An 8,765-nucleotide genomic window follows, 5' to 3' on the forward strand; every position below is an offset into this window, starting at 1 on the left:
ATGGTTGGATTCACAACCTAAGGATAGCCTGGACTCCTGGGATAAGCTGGTCACTGCCTTCTTGGATAAATTCTTTCCTCCTCAAAAGCTGAGCAAGCTGAGAGTGGATGTTCAAACCTTCAAACAAAAAGATGGTGAATCCCTCTATGAAGCTTGGGAAAGATACAAGCAGTTGACTAAAAGATGTCCATCTGACATGTTTTCAGAATGGACCTTATTAGATATATTCTATTATGGTCTCTCTGAATTTTCGAAAATGTCATTGGACCATTCTGCAGGTGGATCTATTCACCTGAAGAAAACGCCTGAAGAGGCTCAAGAACTCATTGACATGGTTGCAAACAACCAGTTCATGTATACCTCTGAGAGGAATTCTGTGAATAATGGGATACCTCAGAAGAAAGGAGTTCTTGAAATTGATGCTCTGAATGCCATATTGGCTCAGAACAGAGTGTTGACTCAACAGGTCAACATGATCTCTCAAAATCTGAATGGATTGCAACATGCATCCAACAGCACTAGAGAGGCAGCTTCTGAAGAAAAGTGAACAGAAATTCAGCGAAAGCGTGGCTGGAGGCGTGCCTCAGGCACAAATATGCCCACGCGACCGCGTCGCTGACGCGTTCGCGTCGTTTGCGAAATAGCCTCCCCACGCATCCGCGTCACCCACGCAAACGCGTGTCCCTGTAAAATCGACGTACATGGGTGCATGGCAGAGAGATATGATGGAGTAGGGCTAGACTCGTGCTAGAAGCACAAGCCCTACCACGCGAATGCGTGCCTCACGCGTCCGCATCATTTTTCAAAAATGGCCATTCACGCGATCGCGTCACCCAGATTTTTGGCAAAATGATTTTGAAACAGAGAGTTGCGCGAACGCGAGGCTGCACTCGCACCAATTGCATAAATCAGGCTACGCGATCGCGTGACCCACGCGTTCGCATCACCTGACCTTGTCTCACACCACGCGACCACGTCACTCACGCGTTCGCGTCGCCTACGCCGCACAACTTATCCGGATCAGCGCCAATTATCTTATCTTTTGTTTTCTAATCGTAAATTCTTCTATCTTTTCTTCTTTCTTCTTTCTTTCTTACTTTATCTCTTTAACTTCTCATCCCTCTTCACTTCAATTCTATTTTACTTAATTTATTTGCATACTTTCGTTCATCTTTTAATTTCTGCATTCAATTATTTTTCTTTCTTCTTAATTTTCTTTTTTAGCATAAATATTTATGGTCTCTTTTTCTTTCTTTTACATGCATTTTTATGTTGGTGTTGGAACTTTATTTGGGTCTTATACTATTGCTTGTGGATTATTATGGAGTTGTTTGACAATTCATATTAATTGTTTTTGGAATGCTTGTATGTTCCAATTTCATTCTTCCCCTATCATATTAAACATGCATACTAAGTGTTTGTGAAAAAGCCCGTATGGCATTGTGCATTCTTCATTATTCTATCCTTCTACTCTAATGCTTGTTTTTCACAAAACCCTTTCCACATTTTATTAATTAATTATAATTGTCAATACAAACGTGATTGTCGGTTTGTTACGAGTAATAATACATTTTTAATTTTTGATGCTTGATCTATGCTACTCATGCCTTTGCCGGCATGCTACTAAACATCTTGTATCCAATACTTACCATGCCTTGCTATATTTCCATTGATGAACTGATCACATAGAATCGCGACCTTGTCTTTCATTCACTATTTTCCTTACATGGGCATCGATTATTACTTGCACTGTCCTCTTCCTTGCTCTAACCCTTGGACTTACATGCTATTTCTCTTTTCCCTTTCAGGATGACCACCAAAAAGGGTAAAGAGAAAGCCTCTAACAAGCCACCGGCGAAGAGCGGAACGAAAGGAGCACTGGCTGAGGAACCACAACCCCCGCCCACCTGCACATCTTTACATTCACCGAGGACGGTGCAATCTTTATGTGTGGGGAGGTCGATACGGATCTCCGTGGGTTAGTACCTTCCTGTCTCAACACCAATGTTTAAATTTTCTTTGTTAAATTAGTTGTTGCACTTGCATGTTTGTTTGATTTTGTGCATATTTTACCACTTGGTTGAAGTAATATTTTCTTTTTCAAGAAACTTTTTATAGCATTTCACTAATTTGAATTAAAGTTTTTGAAAAACTTGTTTGAAGAAATTTTATTTCAGAACATGGTTTTAGAGCTCGAACACACAAAACCAGTGAGATTTTGAGCCTGTTTGATTGGTTGCATTTTATCAACCAATATTTTATTTTTGATGTGTATTTTTCTCTCTAAAATTGATCTTTGTCTTGCTTAATTCTATATGTCCATTATTTGATGTATGCATACACACATGATTGAGGCCTTGTTTCACTAAGCTTACATACCATATGGCCTTAACCTTTTCATTATCCTTTGTAAACCAATGTTGAGCCTATTTTACCCCTTTGTTCTTTACTTTAGCTCATCACTAACTCTAAGAGAAAAACAATAATGTTCTTAATTTGAATCCTTGATTAGCCTAGACTAGTGAAAGTGCTCATGAATTAAGTGTGGGAAAAGTGGGTTTGGAAACGTTTGGTTTGGGAATTGAGTATGTTAGACTTTCTATGAAAATGTGAAAAATGTTGAGAACATTTTTATGCATTCAATACCTTAATCATATGCATTAAGAAAAATAAAAGAAAAGAAAAATAAAAAGAAAAAAAAAGGAGAGAAAAGGAAAAGAAAAAGAGCAAACAATAAAAAGGGGACAAAATGCCCCAAGTTAAAGTAATAATATCAATGCATATGAGTTGTACTTAAAATTTGGGATGCATGAATATGTGGAAAACATGGTTAATGGATAGTTAGGTTTTGTATTGTGATTACATAGATTGTCCTAAGTTAGGTGGAAAGTTTAGGTTAATTAAGGATTCAGATTTTAGTCCACTTGACCAAATACAATCCTACCTTGACCCTAACTCCATTACAACCCTTAAAAGACCTCTTGATTTGTGTATTTGTGCATTAAATTTCTGTTGATTGGTAGAAGAAGAGCAAGTCTTAGAAAGCAAGGTTAGTAGAGAATTGAGAGATCGAACCTTAAACGCCTGAGCAATTAGAGTGCATACATTTCTAGTGAGGGTTCGATGCTCGATTCCTTGTTCCCTGCTTTCATGAGCTATTTTCTTCTTGCAAGTTATTTGTACTTTATTTTGTGACTTGAATTAGTGAAATCCAGTTCATATTTGTTCTTGAAAGATTTATTTACTTTTTTACCAAGTAGGTAGAATCATTTTAGCATGTAGTTGCATTCACATTCATAGGTTGCATTGCATGAGCCTTGCTTTTCCCTACTCATTTATTTTACCTCCTTAAGCTAAGCATGAGGGCATGCTAATGTTTAATTATGGGGAGGTTAATAAACCACTATTTTATGGTTTATATTGGACTAAATCCCCATTTTGGTCCCTCAGATTCACGCGATTACTCATTTTGGTCCCCAAAATTCAAAATTACCTATACTGGTCCTCCAGATTCAAGTTCTGGCACCAATATGGTCCCTCGATTCTTTCCGGTGATGATTAGGCAAATGGAGTGCTGAGATGACACCCTTCTTGTCACGTTGGACGCTGTAAAGGCTGGTTAATGTGGCGAGGGTTGTATTTGTATCCAATTTAGTCCATGAAACCCTAATTATCTTATTATTTATCTGAGTTATAATGACAAAGTTTTAATAAGAGGGACTAAATTGGATACAAATACAACCCTCGCCACATTAACTAGCCGTTACAGCATCCAACGTGACAGGAAGGGTGTCATCTCAGCACTCCATTTGCCTAATCATCACCGGAAAGAGTCGAAGGACCATATTGGTGCCAAAACTTGAATCTGGAGGACCAGTATAGGTAATTTTGAATTTCGGGGACCAAAATGAGTAATCGCGTGAATCTCAGAGACCAAAATGGGGATTTAGTCGTTTATATTGTGTTTAATTGAGTGGTTTTTTATCAAATTCTTGCCCACTTATTCATATGATTTGCATGATTTTACAATTCCTTCCTAGTTTAGTTCTATGGTTGAAAACTTGCTTCCTAGAGATCTTTTAATTACGTATTTTAATTCTCCTTTATACCATTTGATGCCTTGATATGTGTGTTAAGTGTTTCAGGCTTCATAGGGCAGGAATGGCTTAGAGAATGGAGAGGAAGCTTGCAAATAGGGAAGGAGCACAAGAAATAAAAGAGACAACCAGCGAACAGCGACGCGTACGCATGGCTGACGCGTGTGCACGATTTGGAAAAAATCACAGCGATGCATACGCGTGCTTGACGCGTACGTGTGGATTGGAGTTCACGCAAATGACGCGAGCGCGTGCCTGACGCGCACGCGTGGCAAGGAAAAATGCTGAATGATGCGCACGCGTGAATGACACATACGCGTGACATGCGCGATCTGAAGAATTAACAAAACATGCTGGGAGCAATTTTGGGCCGCATTTTGACCCAAATTTTGGCCCAGAAACACATAATAAAGCCAGGGAACATGCAGAGACTCAAAGGAGACTAATCATGCATTCATAATTCACAATTTTAGGAATAGATGTAGTTTTTAGAGAGAAAAGTTCTCTCCTCTCTCTTAGGTTTTAGGATTAGGATTCTTCTTAAAGGATTTAGGATTTCTTCTTTTCAAATTATAGGTTCAATGTTCCTTTTATTTATTTTCTCAATTTGGTTTATGAACTCTTTATGTTTAGATTGATTTTCTTATTTAATATAAATTTGAGGTATTTCATATTTATGATTTTTATTTAGCTTTCTATATTCTTGGCTTTGGTTGAGTAATTAGAGACTCTTGAGTTATCAAACTCTTTTGTTGATTGATAATTGGAAGTTGCTAATTGATTTGAATTCCCCTAACTCTAGTCTTTTCTTAGGAATTGACTAGGACTTGAGGATTCATATTGACTTATCCACTTGACTTACCTTCATAGTTAGAGGTTGACTAAGTGGGAGCAACGAGCAATTCTCATCACAATTAATAAGGATAACTAGGATAGGACATCTAATTTTCATACCTTGCCAAGAGCTTTTCTAATTATTAATTTATTTTCCTTGACATTTAAATTACTGGTGCACGAAATTGCAATCACACCTTTGCAATCTGCACAACTAACCAGCAAATGCACTGGGTCGTCCAAGTAATACCTTACGTGAGTAAGGGTCGATCCCACGGAGATTGTTGGTATGAAGCAAGCTATGATTATCTTATTAATCTTAGTCAGGATGCCAATAAGGTTCTTTGAATTTAATTGTAAAAAGTGAAAGTGTTTGGAATAAGTAATTGTTACTCAATAATGGAGAATATGTTGGAGTTTTGGAGATGCTTTGTCCTCTGAGTTTCAGCTTTTCTCTTGTCCTCCTCTTCACACACGCAAGGCTCCTTCCATGGCAAGCTGTATATAGGGCGTCACCGTTGTCAATGGCTACTTCCCATCCTCTCAGTGAAAATGGTCTAAATGCTCTGTCACAGCTTGGCTAATCATCTGTTGGTTCTCGATCATGTCAGAATAGGATCCATTGATCCTTTTGCGTCTGTCACTACACCCAACAATCGCGAGTTTGAAGCTTGTCACAGCCATTCAATCATTGAATCCTACTCGGAATACCACAGACAAGGTTTAGACTTTCCAGATTCTCATGAATGCCGCCATAAATTCTAGCTTATACCATGAAGATTCTGATTAAGAAATCTAAGAGGTACTCATTGAATCTGATGTAGAATGGAGGTGGTTGTCAGGCACAACGTTCATGGATTAAGGAAGGTGATGAGTGTCACGGATCATCACCTTCTTCATAGTGAAGCGCAAATGAACATCTTAGATAGGAACAAGCATGTTTGAATGGAAAACAGAAATAATTGCATTAATTCATCGAGACGCTGCAGAGCTCCTCACCCTCAACAATGGAGTTTAGAGACTCATGCTGTCAAAGAGTATAAAAATTCAGATCTAAAAATGTCATGAGATATAAAATAAGTCTCTAAAAGTTGTTTAAATACTAAACTAGTAACCTAGGTTTACAGAAAATGAGTAAACTAAGATGGATAGTGCAGAAATCCACTTCTGGGGCCCACTTGGTGTGTGCTGGGGCGGAGACTTAAGCTTTTCACGTGCCTGGGCTGTTTCTGGAGTTGAACGCCGGGTTGTAACCTGTTTCTGGCGTTGAACTCTAACTTGCAACCTGTTTCTGGCGCTGAACGCCAGACTGCAACATGGAACTGGCGTTCAACGCCAGTTTACGTCGTCTATCTTCGTGCAAAGTATGGACTATTATATATTGCTGGAAAGCCCTGGATGTCTACTTTCCAACCCAATTGAGAGCGTGCCAACTGGACTCCTGTAGCTCCAAAAAAATCCATTCCGATTGCAGGCAGCCTAAATCAGATTTTTGCTCAGCTCCCTCAATTTCAGTCAGAAAATACCTGAAATCACAGAAAAACACACAAACTCATAGTAAAGTCCAGAAATATGATTTTTGCTTAAAAAATAATAAAATTCTATTAAAAACTAACTAAAACATACTAAAATCTACATGAAATTATCCCCAAAATGCGTATAAAATATCCACTCATCACAACACCAAACTTAAACTGTTGCTTGTCCTCAAGCAACTAGATAGATAAATTAGGATAAAAAGAAATCAAGAAGCAATAATATCTCAGAGTTTTAAGTGAAGCTTAGATTCTAATTAAATGAGCTGGACTAGTAGCTTTTTGTTTCCGAACAGTTTTGGCATCTCACTTTATCCTTTGAAATTCAGAATGGTTGGCATCCATAGGAACTCAGAATTCAGATAGTATTATTGATTCTCCTAATTTATTATGTTGATTCTTAAACACAGCTACTTTATGAGTCTTGGCCGTGGCCCTAAGAACTTTGTTTTCCAATATTACCACCAGATACATAAATGCCACAGACACATAACTGGGTGAACCTTTTCAGATTGTGACTTAGCTTTGCTAAAGTCCCCAATTAGAGGTGTCCAGAGTTCTTAAGCACACTCTTTTGCTTTGGATCACGACTTTAACCACTCAGTCTCAAGCTTTTCACTTGGACCTGCATGCCACAAGCACATGGTTAAGAACAGCTTGATTTAGCCGCTTAGGCCTGAATTTACTTCCTTGGGCCCTCCTATCCATTGATGCTCAAAGCCTTGGATCCATTTCACCCTTGCCTTTTGGTTTTAAGGGTTATTGGCTTTTTCTTTTTCTTTATCCAATGATTCCTTGTATTTTTTTACTGCTTTTTCTTGCTTCAATAATCAATTTCATGATTTTTTTCAAATCATTAATAATATTTCTCTTGTTCATCATTCTTTCAAGAGCCAACAATTTTTAACATTCATAAAATTCAAGATAAAAATATGCACGATTCAAGCATTCACTCAGAAGACAAAAAGTATTGCCACCACATATAATTAATTAGAATTTTCCTTATTAAGAACTCAAAAAATATAAATTACCTATTTATTCTAAAAATCTACTATTTTATTCATGTTTGATGATGATGAGAAAAATAAATTATAACTTAATTGAAAATAAAATCAAAATAGATATACTAATTACTACTACTCCTATATAACTTCTAAGGTAAATTCCTATAATAACAACTATCACAGAGTTAAAGCTAAAATTTAGAACTCAACAACCTTTATTTTGGGAGGTGGATGTTCCTCTAGTCTGTGGGGTGCTTGGTCCTTCAAGAGATAATTTCTGACGCTTTAGTTCCTTCAAGTCACGCCCTTACTCTTCTTGTTCCCTAAGAAATTTGCAAAGCATGCTATTTTGATTATTATGTTCTTCTTTTATTTGGTCCATAGCTTCTTGCAACTTGGTAACAGATGCTTCAAGATGCTCCTAGTATTCAATTTGAGGGATTTCTGGGAGGAATTCCTGTGCTCTCCTCTTGATGGGGTCATCCTGCACTTGTTATTTTTCCATTGATATTTTGGTGATTGGCCGCTCAACTGAGATATACTCAGTTATCCCCATCTTTACTCCAGCATCTTTACATAGCATAGAGATTAAGCTTGGATAAGCCAATTTGGCGTCTTTAGAGTTCTTGTTTGCTATTATGTAAAGTTCACACGAAATTAACTGATGAACTTCTACTTCTTTTCCCAACATAATGCAGTGGATCATCACTGCTCTTCTAATGGTGACTTCAGAACGGTTGCTGGTGGGCAATATAGAATGCCCAATGAAGTCCAGCCAGCCTCTGGCGACTGGTTTGAGATCTTCTCTCTTGAGTTGATTTGGGACACCCGTGGTGCTGGTGGTCCACCTGGCTCCAGGGATGCATATATCCTCTAGAATCTTGTCCAGGCCCTTGTTTGTTCTCATCATTCTCCTATTAAAGGAGTCAGGGTCATCTTTCAGCTGAGGCAGCTTAAAGATCTCCCTGATTTTGTCAGGGTAGATGTGAACAATTTTTTCTCTGACCATGGTCCGATAGTCATAGAGGGAAATTCCAGATATTCTCTGCCTGTCTGTTTGCCACAGATTACGTAGAATTCCTGAACCATGTTTCTTCCCACCTTTGTTTCAGGATTAGCTAGGATTTCCCAGTTCCTGTTTCGAATTTGCTCTTGGATCTCCAGATATTCATCTTCTTTCAAATCGAATTTGACTTCTGGGATCACTGATCTTAGACCCATTATTTTGTAGTAATGGTCTGAATGTTCTTTGGTTAAGAACTTCCCTTGATTCCAAAGTGGTTTTGGAATACTCT

The 8,765-nt window shown here is 38.0% G+C and overlaps 1 non-coding gene across 1 annotated transcript; it reads right to left on the minus strand.

The window, feature by feature from the left end:
• Positions 1 to 94: 94 nt before the first annotated feature.
• Positions 95 to 198, minus strand: LOC127740895 (small nucleolar RNA R71). Its single transcript, XR_008001751.1, has one exon. It is a non-coding gene; the product is annotated as a small nucleolar RNA R71 (small nucleolar RNA).
• Between the last annotated feature and the right edge of the window lie 8,567 nt (positions 199 to 8,765).

The sequence above is a fragment of the Arachis duranensis genome, chromosome 7 (assembly GCF_000817695.3).
Source record: "Arachis duranensis cultivar V14167 chromosome 7, aradu.V14167.gnm2.J7QH, whole genome shotgun sequence".
In the NCBI taxonomy this organism is placed as follows: Eukaryota; Viridiplantae; Streptophyta; class Magnoliopsida; order Fabales; family Fabaceae; genus Arachis; species Arachis duranensis.